Here is a 20163-nt window from a genome sequence, read left to right on the forward strand (position 1 = left end):
TGATTAATGAAGTACATGTACCGTATCTCTGGTGATACAGTTTTAGGGCTTGAAAGCAAGCATTCTTCAATATTAATTAATAATGTCAAGTAAACCAACCAATATGTTTCACATATTTTAATAACATGTCTGTTACAGAAGGAAATGAATAGTAAATGGTGAGCATGCATATTAGTACTCGTTAAGATTTTGCTTTCAAGTAGCTCTATGCACTTGTTTCTAATCATTCAGTTTCTACACTTTCCTCTACTAACAAGTAGACACTGACTTCCTCTTACCTTGCTAGTGGTTACTAGTTGCCATGGTGAGTGCTTACTACCTAAGCTTGCTTGTAGAAAAGTTGCTTTTTAAAACTTACAGACAGTGAGTACAAAGTTCATGGCTCATAACAGATCTGTACAAAATGACTCCAGGATAGACTTCGACTCCCCCCAACCCTGAATTGGATAAAGCAGTTAGGAAATGGATAGATGGCTAGTAAACACTTTAAAGAAGGCACAAAGATTACAGAACAGTGAGAAAGTCCAGGTGGGGAAAGGAAGGAGAAAACTAGCAAAGTGACAAGCAGCTAACACTCAGACTACAAGTAACCAGTGTAGCCGACATCACCGCCTCAAAGGCGGACAGTCTTATAGTAAGATCTGTCGGTTATTGTGCACGTTAGTGAAAGTTGCAAGAGAAAATAAGTGAAAGGAAATGGAATTCTGCACGAAAAATAACACCAAAGTATCAGCTTGCACTGAGATTCTGCCTGCACTTAGCAAAGGTTCAAGTCAGAGTGGTTTCAAAGTATGCTTGAAGAATGTTTGAAACCCCATGGCTCAAGTCACTGGGGCACCCAAACAGGCTCCCTCTTCTTCAGCCATTGGAGTGGCAAAACACTGAAAGGTTGAGCTTGGAGATCATGTTTCGGAGAGTTGAAAATGATAACTGGAAAGTTATATCTTGCAAAGGAGTGCAGTCGATCTAAAGTGTCGTCGCATCACGTGCAACAGCATTTGTATGTCAGCCTTCCATGTCATTTTATTTAAATTGTTGTCTTCTGATGGCTCCTATGCAGGATAAATTATGTCACACGGGAGATTGTGAGCTCACACCATGTGAAGCAGACAAGGGATTGGACCCTGGGAGGCTGTCTGTAGTCAATACTCTGAACAGATCTCACTGTGATCTGTTGCGCCGTCTTCCTCATGGTCTGAACCTTCCAAATTTCACTTCTTTGGCCGCTGAGACTCATATTCTGGACAGGTGCTGCAACTGAAGCTTAGCTGCACAGCAACCAAAAGGCCACTACCAGGACTATGACAAGAAACTACACATTTTTTAGGAATACATGTGTTGCAACACAAAGTTACTGAAGTATGTAGAGCAGAGATTTAATCCAATAAATAAAACTGGTCACTTGTTTGTTTATTTATAAAATGCTTTAATTAATTTTATATGCCATTGTTTTTTTTAAACTAGGCAATGCACAGAGAATACTAGTATTAGGAAAATCTGACTCCTTCTGTTATAATTTGTAGAGTACCACAGAAATCTTTATTTACCCTTTTGCTTTTTTCATGGTCAGGCATTTTTAAGTGTTGAATTTTAGATGATACAAATACACAGGGGTCAGCAAATACCATAAAAGGAAATATAAAAATATACAGCCTCTTTTAAGGATTTGGGAAATTGAGCAAATTGAATTTAAGACTAAGCACGCAAGGATGTACAGTATATTATTTTAGAATTAACACCATTTCAGATTTGGGTGGGAGTTAAAAGCAGTGACAATGATAGTGGCAATGGATTATGGCAATGCATATTAATCAACTCTTTCACTTCAGTTAACTACATCACAAAGAGTAAGATGGTCACATTGATGTCCTCTTAATTGTTTTAAAAAGTATTCTACTATCTGAGCTTTGTATTATTTAGATGACAGAAAATAAATTCCAAAGTTTCCAAAATCCTATCATGATGTAAAATCTAAAATCTATATAAAAGTTAAAAACCTATCCAGACAAATTCAAAAGATTTAAAAATAATTCCTTATTAGTGACTGGTCATCCCGTGTAATAAAAAGCCCCAGCGTTTACCTGAGTGTTAAAAGAAAGCTGCCAGACTAAGCAATTGCTTTGCTTTTTTTTTTTCTGGTGTGAATTTTAACTTCTGTACGCTGTAGATAGCAAAAGCAGACAGATGTACACCTGTCAAGTGCTACAGATCATCTGCATTAAATATGGATTTCAGCCACAGAAAGGAACATGTACTGTAGTACAGTAGGTGTGTACACTATGCATTCATATGGATTTCTCTATGGTCGAGAAAATGGAACATGCTTAAAATGCAGATGAGATTTACAACTTATCACTCAACCAGAATGTTAAAACCACTGTGTGTAAGTTATGTTAATGAAGAGTTTTATTTAAAAATATAAGAATTTTCCACTTCGTAGGCACTCTGAATGTCATGATTATGTTACTCACCAAACTGTATATGGTACATGATGTTATGGTTAAATGTTTAATAGCACAAAAATACGACTATCATTAAATATGATATCTGGCTTAATTGATATGCTGGCTCCAATTTGCTAACGTTTAGCATGGGAGCTTAACATATAGACACAAATAATGGAATTAATACAAAATATACTGCAGTTTCCCAGTACCTAATATACTAAAATATATTTTCAAACCTTTACAATAATGTCTTTGTATTCATTTGCTGTATAATGTTGTTTTATTTATTTTGCGCTGTTTTATTGCCTGATACTAACATGGGTTTGCAACCAAAACATGAATGTTTGAATCTGTTGTTTATAGAAGCTGTGTTGTAATAACCATAAATCACTAAAACGGCAAAAAAGTTGCCATTACAAGTGTGCCATTACATTTGGCAGTGTGCGTAAGATTGCTGTATTAAGACAGGCTGTGAACATAGGCATTGGAGGAGAGCCTTCTGGCTTTACTGATGGATACTTCTGATGGCAGGGCTCTTGGTATTGATTAGTTAGAGGGAGAGAACAGACATGTCCTCATTTGCTATGTAAATCTGTCACAAATTTCAGGAGGAAGTACTTTGTGGCAGGAAAGCAAATAATTACATAGCTAGATGCCAGAATTTAGACATGCAACAAAATGCTTTTTGAAAGCCAAACGTAGCATTGTGCTTCCAACCTTCTCTGTCCTCTTCAGTCTCTTCCTTCCTTCCCAATTATAAGTCATAGGTGTTGACAGAGGGACAGTGAGATCATCCAAGAGCTCTTTCTAGAGCTCTAGAAAAAGTGTCTGTCACGCCCAGTACACCTAGAGGGTGCTCTACTTTTCTCCTGTTCCTAGTTCCCTGTGATTATTCATGTCTTTCTGGTGTGTCCTGTTGTGTAGCCTATTTACTTCCTGATTCTGCTCTGCTCCTTGCTCAGCATTGAGGTTCAGATGTCCTGAGACCCACCTAGCACCAGGTCACTCCTGTCCTTGGCCTGAGGGCATAGGTTTCTATATGGCATTTCCTGAACAGCTGAGCCCGGGCTAACCCCCATCTCGCCGCTACGCATAGGGTCTATTTTCGCTCTCCTGCCATTCCACGGTTCGTCCTTTCCGACATTCGTGACAGTGTCTTGCTTAGGTACTTAGGTAGCGTCCTTCATTCATCTGATGTGTAACTGTATTTGAAAGAAATCTGTCTCTCCCACTGGGATATACATACAGTATGCATCTCTTTTTTTCGGGCCTGTGCAATTTACACATAAAATTCTACAGGTCCATTAAGTTTATGAGCTGTTAGGGGAAACAGAATTTATGGTGATGTTCATAAAAGTGTCTTTTACCTCACGGATTAATCTTATGTGAAACTGATTGCTATCTGATATAAATAACACTAGAACACATCACAAGTCAGAGATTTGTCAAGTCAAAGTTCTGCTTTACCATAAAATGCATGATGATCTCACTGCACTAAATGTGATGCTGGCACAAACTAATATATCAATATTTAATTAAATCTCATTTGAGATGATTCTGAGAGTGTGCATTTATTCATGATAAAGTATCGCTGGGTGACCTTTGTGATTATACTGTACAGTATGTGCCTATCCAAAAGTACTGGCCAGAAAAGGTCTTCGGTCTCCAAAAAAGTAATGCCTTGTTGGTTCATCTGTTATTCTCTCAACATTTTCAAACAGAATGGCAAACCTGAAAAGTGTCCACCGATATGCACGGTAGGACCTTGTCTGAGTGGTTGTGTTATACTTTGGACTTGTGTAATATGACGTCATTACTTTTCTCACTGCTAATATGAAACCCTGTTCTGCTAGTTAGAGGGATCTTTAGCGCATAGAGATGGCTGTACATTACCCAATCTGATGTTGCACTTCAGTGGTGGATGATGAGGGAACACTACAGTATGTGTGAAGAAAGTTTGGATGAAAAGCACTATATAAATACAATTAATTATTAATAGCTGATTATCACGGTAATCCATTGAAAGCCAATCCCAGTAGCACAGGGCATTGGGCAGAAAGTCAGTTCATTATGGTATAATAGACATATGTAATCTTTTTTTTCATTATTCAATTTAATAAACGTCTGAATGTGTTTCTTGAATTGAGCCTTGAATAGTTTTCTTAGAAAAAATCATGCAATTTATTTTGAAATGTTGTGTAACCTTTGATGTTTGGTATTAGGACATGGTACTATACGGTACATGGCACTCCATTGGTAGCTAATGTCTTGAAAATTACATAGCAGAAACTCCTGAGGCTATATAATGATCCTGGTCAAGAAAAGAGTTCAGTTCAATTTCAAGTTCAGTTTATTGAGTTGTACAGTAACTCAAAAATCTTGGTTTGAGTTAACTGTCTATAGAAAGAAGTCATTTTAGAGACTTTATGTTGAGAGAATTAGAGCAATTTTCAGTTCAGTGAAGAAACAAATTAAAATTAGAAAAGCAGGAGTCAGAAAAAAAACATTACATCTCTCCAAAGAACAGCTAGAAGTCTTTCTTTCTAAAACGTAAGTCAGGGATACTTCCATTTATTTTAACTAACCATACAGATATGGCAGTCTATATCTGTATGAACAAATGAAGTGTCACACATATGAGTCAAATCATGGCATACAGTAGTAAATAGACCCCTCAAAGGTACGTTCATGGTCTTATACTTGTTAATTTTTTAGAATTCTCTGAGGTAACACCTATACTTCAGCTTAGAGTTATAAACATATTCAATAATGCTTTAGCTGTGTACCATTTTCTGAATAAAAAAACAAAAGTCTTGCAATAATTAATATAGATATACAGTATACTCTTACTGTAAGTACATAAATGGTCCCACTAAGCAATTAAAAGACACCAACATTCAGAAAATACTGCAGGACAAAATATCAATACCGTGCAGGATTTCAAATCAGGAAATTTTATTGTTTTGTAACAAACTCACACACAAGCAGAAAGAATGTAATCTCTCCGTCACACACAGACATTTTGGGATCATTGGACTTTCAGTCACTCAGGTGTGGCTACTATATTCTTTGTTTTTTCTGCAGTAAGGGCTTGCTTTGCAGGCCATGTGATGTGTACCCAGACTGGCAGTAAATATTAGCAGATGGAAAAAAAAGTTCTGTAAAACAAACAAAATAGTAAACACTCTTGCTCTCATACCAAAGTCCAATAATATAGTAAATTCACTGTGCTGCTTGATCATATAACAGTAAGTTTCAGTACACATCATGCAAAGTGGTTACAGCAGAGAAGGTTTCTTTCCACAGAACAATAGCGTTAATATGTATAGCCTGTGACTGTGTATGTCTACTCATCCATTTCTCTGCTGGGACACTGTCTTCTCAAGCATACTAATTGAAATGGATTTCTGAATATGCCTTGCTTTCATATTCACACAGCATACCTTCCTCTGGTAGCGTGGTAGTGTGTCGACCAACAACTGCGGGGCATCTTTCAGAAAATCCAGTGCCTTTCCCATAAAGATAGCTTTATCAGGATTAATAATATCCCTTGGGACTCAGCCTTTGCCATGGATGGTTTAAAAGATCTGTCAAAAAGTCCACTGTGAGTGACATTAGCTAGCTGAACTGAAATGCCTCCTGAATACTATCATTTACATGATAGCGGCCTCTGTTTCATAAAGTTGTGTTAAGAGAAGAAAAAGGTATTGAAAGTCAGATGCTGTACTTGCAGAAGTTGCAGTTGCTTTATTGTTGGGAACAGTTCTAGTTTTTGGAAACCATACTGTACATTGTAATCAGATAACCAGCAAAGTACAAGCACCAAAATAGTTATCAAATTCCACGTTGTCATATATGTAAACACATATAAACATGGCTATAACAAAACACCTCTGAGAATAAACTCCACTTATCCATCCATTGACAGCTTCATCCAATCCAGTGTTGCAGTAGAACCAGAGCCTATCCTGGCATGACGGGTACAAAGTGGGGTACACCTTGGACAGGATGCCAGTCCATCACAGGGCAGACACAGACACAAATATGCACACATGGACACCGGGGCCAAATTGTCCCCGGAGGCCAATTTACTTACCAGTATATTTTTGGACTGTGGGAGGAAACCGGAGCACCCTGTGGAAACCCATGCAAACATTGGGAGAACATACAAACAGAGAGCACCCCACGTCCGGACATGAACTCAGGGCCCCAAAGCTGCGAGGCAGCAATACTAATCACTGTGCCTCCATGCCTCCCATTTATGAGAGTAAATTAAATCATTGCAGCACCTGATCTTTATGCTCCATACAGTATATTTGTTTTTCAGGGATTGTAGTAAATCGCTCAAGCCTTGCTTGCTGGCTTCTATTGCCCTGGTTTTACCAGAGGACATGGTTATGTAAAATACAAAATACTCCAAAAAGTCTTCAGGAAACACTGCCCAGTTTTCTTCTTTTAAGTAGCTTTCCATGTTAGACTCTGCTATTGCTGAGTTTGGATATCTGCTGGTTGCTACCCCACCGTGAACCAGCCACTCACTGTGTCCCTGTTATGGAAGCTTAAAAGAACGAGCTTAAATATCAACTTTCCTAATCCATTCCTCTAAAGAGCTTTGGTACCATCCAGCTGCAGGATTGTATGATTGGACTAATTATCCCTTATCAACCGATTATCTGATTCTGCCAGAACCATGCAATAGAAGAGCTTCTGTACGGTTGTGAGTATTAGGCTGAGGGTATTCTTTAAATCAATAGCTGGTCAGGACAAATACCATTTCTGCCCCCCAAACATCTTATTTAAATGCTCCAGTCTAGTATTATTTCAGAAGATTTAGCATTTCAGGAGATCAATACAGTGTGTTACCTAAACGTTTCTGTCCTTTTACAGGCTGAAAGACCACAGGCTTTTTACTATCACCATTTACTGTTTCCTTATTGGTAGGAAAAGTTTCCTGATTCTAGAGTGGTAAGATTTTAGAACTTCCTTGGATACATAAATTGATAATGCCACTGCTCTGCAAGACTCTATAAGAGCTGTCTCAGCAGGTTAATTAATCTCCCTCCAGGCAACACAACGAGTGAGCGTAATCAGCCTAATGAGTGATAGGCCTGTGGGTAGTCAGGGGCAGGAAGGCACTGTATGGAACTGTGGGATCCGGAGAAAGGATAGAGTTTGTCAGAGGACATGCTCTGTGACAAGTCTTTCTTTAAACAGTACAGTCTGACATCTAATGTTTACTTCATGAGTGCTATCGTTAACTTCATCTTCAGTCCTTGTCTGCTTTAGAAATCGCATTGAAAATTCCAACAATCTCAAACACGTTCATGACTCTACCTTGAAAAGAAAGGAAAAAAAATGAAAATGAAAAACATTTCAATATTTCAAACGCATATTAACCCAGGCTAGGCCACAACATGGACACATGCACAAGGTACTAGGCACAGTTTTGATGAAGTGATGTGTAAAAGGTTTATTGACACATTATACTCTAACACAGGAAGGTTAATTTTTAAAATGTGCTAGATGTACACTAATCTCTTTGAATTTCCCCTTTATTATATTCAATATAGTGCACATGCCTATTATTTAACAGCATTTTCTCTTTAGGTTCAGAGTTTAATGCAATCAATGACTATTAGAATCTCTTGCTATTGATTGAAAGCAGAGACTGATATGATCTTTCTGCTGAGATCATAATCTTGCCTCTAGATTACACAGCATTAATAGCTGAGACATCACTTGTGAAATAGCCACAGATTATTCACTACTATTAGTGCACATCAAAACTGAATTAAACTGCTTAGTGGTGCAGTAATTTACAATTATACCAAATGTAAGAAAAATAAACTTGTCAATTAAAGACATTACATGCAATAAACAAGCTTAAAAGAAAACAAAATGGAATAGTTTTACTCTGTGGTATAACAGTTCTGTCCAAAGGAGTCAAATACTAATGAGTTTTAAACCTGCTCGACTATAGAGCTGTTAAAAACTACCAATTAAACAGTCTTGCTATTTGGATACAGTAAGTGAATTCTGTGCACTACATTACAAGGATTAAGTGCCTTCCTGTAGATCATACATTTTTTTTAAATCCAAAGTATAGTACTGATGTCTAAAGGTTGACAAATTGAAATCTATTGGTCATCCATTGCCTACTATTTGTAAAACTTTCAGATTTCAGTATTCTCAAAAATTATGCCACTGCTAAGTGCTACAGGTGACTAATTACTGCTGATGGTGGTTCTACACCATGGTTGCATAGAAAAAAGCACCTGGTCAAAGAGTTCAAAACATAAAAACCAACCATAGGACCACAACGTGTCCAACTCAGATTTCCTGGAAAATGTACATTTTTTCAAGTACAACAAACTGCAAAAAGTGTGTTCAGCCTTTAATTTCCTTGTAGCGCAGCAAAGGTGACTAAATCTTTTATATATGTCCAGTAATGAATGAAAACATGTGCAAGAAATTAATGACACAGCTTCTGTTTATCAAAAGTGACACAACTTTGGTAGGAGTCCCTTCCAAACGTCAAAGGGCAGCTTTCAGAAATTAGTAGTGTGTGTGAAGCTTATCACAAACACAAAGGAGCAAGCAGAGATTTCTTTCCAAGATGAAAAGCAAATGGAATCAATACAACTCACAGTATTTTGGCTTTGGTTGCCTTTTCTGGTATGTGAAGAGCCTTGGAAGACATGAAGGGAAGAGGTGAGGTGGCAAAGAAAAGCTTAGAATTGATAAAGGCTCCAGTCTTTTTACTTTTTAGTGTGAAAGTGATCACTTTTTCTTCTGCAGCACGCATACTGATGTGCAGTAGCTCCCATTCTGACTTCACCAATACCAATTATTAGTACCAGCACATCATGGATGAAACAACCTGTCCTACCTTGTGCCCATTGCTTGCCAGGATAGACTCTACTTACCCCCTGTATTGGATAAAGTGGTTAGAAAATGGATGGATGGAAAGTTTAGAATGTAGTGTATCGTTCTCACTTCATGAACGAAAAGAGTCTTCTGCTGAAGTCTGGTGGTGGAGAAATGAAATCCCATAGCACTTGGTGCTAAGTAAGAAAAGAGAATAGTCTGGAAACACTGAGGTTTTGTTGTCTCGACTTCCTCTTTTACTTATGTCCAGTAATTAATTTATATGTATGTGTATTTACTTAGGGTTAGGGTTAGTGTATTTATAAATTCATGTGTCTGAATAATTATGTACTCTATGTAGGCATGGATGTGTATTTATATTTCCATATGTATGATTTCTATCATTTACATATAATAATTTAAGGAAATATCTTTCAAGCACTATTCATAGTGCCTATAACATAGCTTTAAATCACTCAGATTTATAATTCCTGCATGGTGTGAGAAAAAAAATGTCAAAAACACGATTGCCAATTTTTAATGCTTGAGTATAAATTCAAATATTCACAGGAAGATATGAACAATACAATGAGGAGAGCGGTAGGGGAGGGGTAAAATTTTAATCTGGGATTTTAACATTAGACCATTGAATTTTGCCTCTTTGCTGATCTAATCAGAAGCCCAGGCAGGAGGGAGAACGGTCCTCTTGAAAAGAAGTGTTAAATTCTCATGCATAAAGGATTAATATATGTTGTGACTTTAATTCCCACGTCTTCTTTTATTTAAGCTGTGTGAGCTGTGACCTTGTCTCCAAACAAATTAGATAAAGCTGAAATATATATCAGGGATGGCAAAGCATCAGGTGGAATATTTTCTTATTAAATGGAGAGCAGAAATCTTTTATGTTGTATAATTGTGCAATATGTTGACTTTGAAACAGGTTGATGCATACAGTAGGTGCCTTGAAATAAGAGATTTGTGGTGATGATTAAAGAATTCCTTGTCCCTAACTAACCAATCATTTTTTAATTATATTAAAAAGGGACTACTTTCATTTAAGATTTTTAAGACCACACAAAGTAAACACGGTTACCCTAGAGCTGGTATGCTGTACAGTATTTGTATGTTCAAAACCTGAAATTTCTCAGTTGTCCAGGTATAATGTAAAAAGTAAACTGCAACATTAAGTATTGTGTGTAGAACTGCATTTGATTTGTCCCTGTGAAAGTTGCTTTTTGCATTACCAGAGCACACTGTTCATGACGCAGCAAAGAATTTTTGGGTTGCTGCTCTTTGCAAAAGCGTGTGCTGTATATTTTGTATTAATGGGATCGAAAGTGAACAGTTTATTTATACTCAAAATCCTTTAAAAATTATTTTAAAATATCCTTTTAAAAACTAAGGCCTAGCTGGGTATTGAACTGGAGTGCGACAGCTCATTCGTTACAGGGCCTTTTTCAGTTATACAAATATAAATCATCAAAGGAAATGAATGTGTTTAATTTTAAGAACAAAATACAATTTAATAAATATGTAATAGCCACTCTTGAAAGCTAATACTCTGCTCATATTGTATATTTTGTTTATTTTGAATATAAAATGATCATTTTTACTGGGATGAAATTAGTTTATTTTTAATAAGCCCCTGATAGAAACAATCTTTTCACATTTTTATTTTGACATAATTAATTCTAGTTTATATTTCACTTGTGAAGTCAGTGACATCTGTGAATATTTCATTTTAATTCTTTCATTGCCATCTATAGTGTATTCTGCCACTTCGGTTCATGTGCTTGCTCAGTACTGGAAGCTTAAACAGAATTAATGAACTGTAAATAACACTCAGTTCTTAAGGGGCCATAATATTTCAGCATCTTTTCAGCTGAAGAGGTCGGGTGATAGATTTGGAGAGCTGTTTTTCAAAACCACTTCCCCTTGTTAATGCCTTTTGACATCTCCCAGTAACATCCAATAATCAATCTCCAATTACAACCTGCAGCCTCTAAACATCTGTCTGTCATGTAATTTGATTCACTCCATGTTTGCATTTTACACAATGAACTATAATTCTCGATCACGTGTTGATGTGCCGTCTGACTTTTTTGGGGGGTAACACCTCAGATTCGCAGGTGGCGGATATGCAGGACTTATAAATGGAATATATTAATAAAGTATTTATAGAGTAACATAAATGAGCTAATTACTCCACTCTAGACTGGCTGCTTGTTAATAACAATACACTAATTAAAGTCTAGACCGAATATTATTTACAGAATGTAGCTTGTTCTATCTACAGTATAGAAACCTATTCAGAGCCGCTCCATTCATAAAAATCTCATTCTGCAATACCTGACCCTGTTTTGTTCTTTTACTATTATTAACTCACTCATCTCAACAATCTTGAGAACAAGATGGCAACGTTTAGGCATGAAGTGGCCTGTGGAACAAGAGCTGGGCCATGAAGGCTTTTTAAATGTTCTAACCCATCGTTTCAGTGCTCCCTCTTGAGTGTTCAGCTTTGAACTATGGTTTCTCAGGCACAATGGACTTAACAGTGCATCTCTGAGACCTTGGGTAGCTCTCATTCTGCACACTGTGTCAGAACCAAAGACCTAATAACCTGATTTTAGACAATCTCTTTCTCTTCCGTAACATACATTCAGAAACTGAGAATCCAAAGTCAGTTCTTCTGGGGTGTGTGGGGGGGGAGCTCTACCAGGGAGGATAAAAGCTGAGCTGAATCCAGCTCACCTCCTGTCCATGTTAATGACGATAAAGTGGCATCACACCCTGCTGCAATCTAGGAGGTTGTTGTGAGCAATTCAGAGTCAATTGAGTGAGAAGAAATAAATAAGTAGATAATACAATTTACGGGTGGCTGAGTCCATCCTCCAGGCAGTGATTAAAGGGATATAGTCCCTTTCTCTACCTTAAGCCACACAGCACTACACATATGTCTTAATGACTGTTTCGAGTGATTCATAGAAAAGTTTCATAGGCTTGAATATGGAAAAAAATATTTCTGGAAGATCTGACACGAAACTTCAATATTATACCAGATTTAATATTTGATCTCCGAAGTACAATTCATAACAATAATACAAAATATTACTTTGTATTTTTATACCCTAAATATTGCAACAGTTTTGTTACAGTAATTCCTGCTTCAGGCATTTAAAAGATGAATATTACAAAGTTTATTTAAGCCCAAAAGCATCAGAATTTCAAATCTTAAAAAGACCATTTTATTTGTTGAACTATAACAAGATAGTTATGTAACACTTCATAGTTATACCCATTATGCTGTTATTCTCACATGGTTCTCTATATTTGTATGTCAGCAATGCAGAAAACAGATCGTTTGTTTCCCTGATATTCCTGTATATATAAAGATTTGCTTAAGCTGTGTTTGATGATAATTGTATTCAAGGTATGAATATTACAAATAGAGGACTTACATACTGTAGGATTAAACACAGATTTATCACCTTGCTAACAGATCCTGAAAGGCGTTTAAATACTATCATAATTATACCACACTAAAGATTTTGTAGGTTTTTATTTCTGAGCCTTAAAGAAAGGATCCACCACAAACAGTGTTAAAATGTAAATAGCAGCAAATGATTTCTGTCCACGTAATTTGAGGCAGAGAGCTGAAAAATTGTATAAATGGGCCTGAATTATAAATTGACGTAAAGATGCATAATACAAATAGCTTTATCCCTCACGGGCAAATGTAGTGGCAACAATATCACAGCATTTCTCCATATAACTGACAGCAAGTGACAAGCCATGTGCTACTGTATGCGATATGTTGCATCGATTATGTATGATGTTATTTTAGACAGAGAGTGCAATTACTTTTAGGGTTAATGGGGATCACAGTCTGGATTGGGGTCTAGACTCTAGGGTTTGGGTTATAGCTTTCAATTTGCTCAAAGGCTGAGATGTGACAGCTTTTGCTGGGCACTTCTGGGCAGAGATCACCACAATTGTTATTGTTCTTTACACATTTCAGAAAAACATACAAACATTTTGAAAAATTTCATATTTTTTACGGTTAGACTTTGTTAATGCTCTCCTGTTCATGTTTGGTTTTTTTGCCCTCGGTTGGATAATGTACGGTACTAGATTGCAATAGCAAAGTTCAGTTTCTGTGATTGATAAGTGGAAAAAAAGTTCTAGAAAGACGATCTAAAAAATTAAGGCTTAAATAGATATTGTGTTTCGCAATTAAACCTTAACATCCAAGACACATATCTTGATGTATCTTGATGTTCAATAGAGTTCATTTTATATGAATAAAATAAAGGTGGTTAATTCAGTTGTTTCAGAATTTAAAAATATTTCAAATTTTTTGCTACTATTTGGTCATTTAAGACTCTGTTTAGACTTATCAGGACTATTTTATAAGAAATTGCAAAAATAAAGAAGATGCTGAAACTCAGAAAAACGATGACAGTGCTACATACTAGCAGGTGAAACTAGTGTTTATTTAGATTCCTTTCCTACGTGTGACATATCCGGCCGTAAGCAAAGGTTATGTGCACTCTTACTTTACTTTACAGGACTTTGAACAAACAGGTTAGAAGCATATTCCTTAGACAACTAAATATCAAGAACTTTTGAACAGTCTGTTGGGACACTGTCAGAGTATTAACATCAAATCACAAATATAAAATGCAAGTCTTCAAAGGATCTAAAATGCACCCTATTTTATATATAAATTGAGGAAAATGCAACTATTCTTAAAATATTTAAAAAATATTTACTTAAATCCCAAATGTGGTTTAAATAACGTTTTGAGGGGTCTATGAACCTCGGCCAGTAAAAGCACTGCAGTGCAGGCTGAGCTCTATGATAGCACGGTTCAACCTGGGGCACGTCACCAGCTATTCTCCGCAGCTATACTCCTCTGCACCCCCCAGTGCAGGTATACTGGCTCTAGGCTAATTGCAGGGCCTCTTGGGCAGTCGGTGGCATGTGGTGCCGTTGGTGACGGACACTTCCTGTGAGGGGCTGTGATGCCTCAGATGAGCTAAAAGATGATTGGCTCCAAGGCGGATGAAACCAAGGATCCCGCTCACACTTCCCCTTCCCCCTCTGGGTGCCGTCACTGGGTTTTTAACCGCTAGCTGCTAGCTGATACATAAAAAACACAACTGGCTATTCCAAATGAAGTGGATATAACCAAAATAACCGGCAATTCAAAAGGAAAAAAGAAACGCGTGGAATAAAAGAGCATTATTGACAGACGAGACCTGCTTTGCTGGTCCAAAACACAATAACATTTTCTCCTTTGGTTTTTATGCCATGCCTTGTCACACACACACACACACACGCTGATCTCTAATGTGTTTTGTTAAATTATGCAAAATAATGAAACGCAAGCATTAGTCATGGGGATAGAAGCATTAATCTTGCTGATGTGTTTTCTTTGGCTGGAGGAGAAGAGAAAACTTTCGAAAGTGTGGAAAAGCATGAATGATGAACTGGTGCAGGTTATTAAACCCATAAAGCGCAGTAATAGACAGTAATAAAATAAAACAAACTTGTGCGATAAACACGCCAGGCCTTAATGCTCCTTTATCAAGTGCTGCAGCAGATGTGGATGTGCTATCAGCACTGCCTGCCAAGCTCTAAGGCACAGTGCAGCTGGTCCTTCACTAAAAGAATAGGGGCTCCTGCCTTTCTCTATCCAAGTCTTGGGACATGCAGCTATATTGATAATGAGATGGGTCATCATCTCACTGGCAAGGAAAGAACTAGGCAAAGAAGGCACTCCAAAAGATAGCCGGATGCTTCTGGATGATCAGCATTGCAAAGATCTATAGAATTCTTGGTATAGAGCCTGATTCTACTGTGAAGTCCAAAATCAGAGAAGCAATTCAGAACAGAGGCATTTCTACTCCTGCCTGCTTGTTTGTTTTACGTGGGCAGAGAGCACATACTGAGTGAAAGAACTTAAATGAGCAAAAGATAACTTTCTGTTATCGTGTCTCATCTTCAAGGCAGGGATGCTGTTTGTGTTTCTGTAGGTGAGTCCTCCAGTGACGAAATGTAAGCTTAGATGCTGTGATATGTGCAACCAGCATATACTGTAAATGTTTATCCTCCACCATTTCACTTGTGCAGATCTGGGGAAAATTACATCTTCGTTTTTTTTTTTTCACTAGCACCTTACAAAAATAACAGTTCTTGCCTTTTTTATTAGGCTTGTTGGATCCGATCTCATAAAAAGAATTATTTTTTTTTCCCTGGTAAGTAAGAGAATTAGAAATCATTAAAAATATATCAAATTATTTTGTATTTGCCTTTCATTGAATTGAACATCGAATTGCTGTTAATTACAGTCACAGATGAAATTAATATGAAAGCATCGAAAACGATTTTGTCTTGAAGTGGTAAAGAGAGAAAAAGCTCTCAAAAAGGTAAACCTCAGTTTGCGTGTTTGGATCCTGGTACATCAGTACGTCATCACCCTTTGCACAGGTCGTATTTGTGTATGCTCTCTCTAGGGGTCATGTCTTATCTGTGTTGTTAATCCACACACTGTACCTGAGAAATATCCACAAAACCTAACTAGGGTTTGGTGTATGATGAACCGCACATGCTTCTTCACTTCTACAATCTGCTATTTCACAACATACTGTATGTGCAGAATTTTATAGTTACCGTATATCCTGTAACTTGCATATTTTAATACTAAAAAATGGAATTTAAGGTATTTACAATGACAGTATAGCATCTGTTGGGGATTGCTTTTTATAAGCTAAACTGTAAAAAAGATTTTGTGTCACTGTAAGTCCTTCCAGGTTGAAGCACATAAAGTACCTACAGTAGATGGGAGAAGCATATTACAGCCTCCAATGGTTTACCTATCAGGCTCGGAAAAACTCAAACTGATGTTTTGTTGGACTAAACCTTTCTGATAATGATGCCAAAGAAGGTCACTGAAAACCAATTTAACAGTGCTGATCTTCCAGCAAAGTCTTAAAATGGAGCTGATGAGGTTTCTTGCATTTGGCATTCAGAACCAAAAACACTAAAAATGATTCTCTTAAACCATGACACGTCATTCATTCTAGTGCCACTTTTTAAATAGCCTGTTCATTTTCCTGTGTTAAAAACAATGTGTGTTTCCAATCAGTGTACCTGGTCCATTGTGCTTGAAAGCAAAATGGACAGTATGGAGAGGAGTGGAAAGGGGCTCTGTCTGGACTCCAGACTGCAAGGTCAAGTTCAAATCTCCTGTGAGATGCTGCTGTGATACCCTTGAGCAATCCACTTCACTCAAATCGCCCCCTAGACGTCCCATGGTAGAGCTGGGTCTCCAACTTGTTATTGTAAATTCAAACTGTGTTCTCAATTGCCTCATCTGGTTGTGAAGAAGCACTTTTTTTTAAATGTTTTTTTATATTTTCAACATGAAGGAATTAAAGCGTCTCTGAGCCATCTGAACATTTTCCTGGTGAAAATGACAACACAAATTGACCATTCCTGGCTCAGCATTAATGTTTTAAGTATGACATAAAATTGGTTGGCTAATACTCTGAGTTGTATGTCATACAATATTGCAACCACAGTAGTATTATTTATGAGACCATAAGAATAATGACATAAGGTTACAGTATATTTTAGAGCTGCTTGTGGTTTTAATTCAATAGGAAGAAAACATTTAAAGAAATTTGATTTTAAATAAAATTACACTAAACTACAATATATCCACCTAGAAGAGACATTTTCTAAACAAAAGAAAGCAACTGAAAGGATGAAAGCATTGTCCTACAACCAAAGGGCACAGTAAGTTAGTTATCACTGCTTTTTTTCCTACATAAAAATCACGTTTTCTTTTATTACCCACTTAATTATCCGTGATGTAAGTAAAAAAACATTTTATCTTCTGAAAAGGTGGGGGAGGAGGGGAGCGCAGGTGCAGTTCACTCACTGAATCTTCCATTTCTCTTGCATTAAATCATTATATAGTAGCAAGAGATCCAAACACTGACAATTGAATCAGTCTGCTAATTTAGCATTTTAAGGATCATTTTCCAAAAACTCTATGCAATGTGATTTAGAAGATCAAAGACAAAATTGAATCGTACTCAAAGTTTTAAATTTAAACGCAACATTATTCATAGCGATGTTCTGGAACAATAGGTTTGAAATGTAGAGATAACAACAATGTAATAGATTTGAATGTTCAATTAACAGGAAGGAACAAGTAAATGTTTATTCCATGCTGAAAAGAGAAGAAAAGAAAACAACGTTTCTTCTTCTTCGAAGAAGGCTCCGCAGCCAAAACGTTGTGTTTCTTTTCTTCTCTTTTCAGCATGGAATAAACCTTTACTTGTTCCTTTCCAGCCTACGCATGCTGATTCAGCTATCCACCTGAACTACAATCAACAGGAAGTTTACTTCTAGAAAACTATGTAGGGAGAACAACATATTTGAAAGTTATGTAATAAAATCAACATACTTACATTTAGAAATCTCTAAATGTATCTCGTTCAAAAATATTCTCTGTTTTAATATAGTATAAAATATTAAGTATAAAGTATTTTTTACATAAATGTTTCATTGGTCAATATTTTCATTAATACCAGGTCTTTGTCCATTGGTGAGTAAAATATTTCTGTGCTGTTTGAGACAGAATCTCCAGGACCCAACACTGAGTAAATACCTCTTTTGGATACTGAAATCCAAAGTAAGTTTAATGAAGAATGTATTTGAAAACTTTGCTGTATACGATTGTAAGCAGCCCTCAGATACAGTCAGGATCATTTCTGAAACACCTAACACAGCAATGTATAGTGCCCTGTGAAAGTTTTTAGACCATTTCACAGCTTTCACATTGTTTTTAAACTTGCAGATTAGAATTATTATTTGAAGTAGTAAATTATACTTTTCTAAATTTGCATTAATTTTACTTTTTTATGCTTTGAAGTAGCAATTATTTTTTAGATAACAACCTACTCCATACATTCCTAATATATAATATTTAATGTGAAAAAATTGAAAGTTTCTGATTACATAAGCATTGAAAAGCTCAACTGTGCCAAACCTAAATTAATTTAATGCACACAATTACGTTAACAAGACACACAATTAGCTGACTCAGTAGTAATTTACTCAAAAAGACTTGCCACTGTAATTGCCGCCAAAGGTGCTCCCACCAAATATTGGTCTCAATACTTATGTAATCAACATATTTCATTTTTTTCTTTAGAATTTACTGACATTTACTGCAACTTATCTCACCCTTAAAAGTCTCCAGTTCGAGCATTAAGGTTTTGAATAAAATATGAAGCTTGTTTTTAAAAAGGCATATGCATAATTTGGGAATTTTACATCCATTATCTAACTGCTTTATCCAATACAGGGTTGTGAGGGAGCCGGAGCATTTCCCAGCAAGCAACGGGTGGAAGACAGGACACACCCTGGACTGAAGGCCAGTCCGTCACAGACACAGGCATGCCACCAGGATCGGGTTTTCCAGGATTCACTTAACCTACCAATAAGTCTTTGGTCTGTGGGAAGAAACCGGAACAAATGGACATGTAAACAGGTGAGAACATACAAACTCCACACAGACAGCACCCCAGGAGTTGAACTTGGGGCCTCCAGGGCTGCAAGGCTGTCGTGCTAACCACTACCACTAGAATTCGTTACTACTGTAGCTTATTCATGTACAACAAATATGTCTCCCGCAAGCCAGTTGTGACAGTCGCCCACAAAGGTTCATTCAACATTTTGCCACACGAGCTACACATCTGTAGAAACTCATTTGCTGTGTGAAAATGTTACCTTTGCCCTTGACCACTAGATACCTTACAGTAGAAAACCAGCTCCATCACTGTGGGAATTTGAGGACTGCTGTGACTACGATATGTTCAGAACGTCCTTATTTTGATCAAGTTCAGATTTTTGTTTTTTATACTTAGGTGGGCAGAGAATTGAGTGAGAATTCATGTCTAATGGTGTACAGATGGGGGGGTTAATGTACAGCCAGAGTTAATGTGACATCGAGATTATTTTCATTTTTTTTTGCAGGAATTAAAACATTTATATAACATCCAACAAAAATAATTTCAGCTTCCATATGGTAGATACGTGCTGAATACAATTTCTGCTCTGTTAATAATACCTTCATACCCACTTACATACCACGGGGTTCATTCCTATAAAAATATATTTTCCAAGTTCTAAAAGGAATAAAGGAAACCTACAGTTTAAAAAATAACCAGTTTATAAATGACTTGGAAAAAAATGGTTGACGATGTTACAGTGTGATGGATTGAGCTATAAAGCTATGACTATAGAAGAGTTTGCCATCTGTTTAGTCATTAAAATAATGAACTGTTTTTGCCCAAATGGCATGCCTAAATAGTGCATAAAAGGCATTTAGTTTTTTTTTTGTGAGTATATGTTTTATCCTAGAGCGAAGATTTGGAGCTTTACTGAATGGACACTTTAAATATCGTTGGCTCTTGTAGAGTCACAAAACATCAAGCATTCTGCCTATAGGGCTAAATTGTGTTTGCTACAGCAAGCTGCATACTGCTCAGTGTATCCTGAATATTCATCCAAGACAAAAATGACATATCAAAACCCACAGAATTCAGTCACTTGCTAGCAATGTGTCAGCGACATGTTAAAAGTTAAAAATATTTGATTGTAACAACTAGGAAATCTTGTAGTTTAGCAGTTTGATGCTATAAACCCTCTTGGGGTTGAGAAGAAAACCTTTTAAGAAAACTTTGCTGTGCAAAAGAAATGCCTGGAAACTGGCAAAGGCATCACGAAAAGAAATTTCAGTGAGGCTTTGCAGTCCTCTGGGAAAGAGGCA

This window comes from Atractosteus spatula, chromosome 8 (genome assembly GCF_055471065.1).
Source record: "Atractosteus spatula isolate fAtrSpa1 chromosome 8, fAtrSpa1.hap1, whole genome shotgun sequence".
Taxonomy (NCBI): domain Eukaryota; kingdom Metazoa; phylum Chordata; class Actinopteri; order Semionotiformes; family Lepisosteidae; genus Atractosteus; species Atractosteus spatula.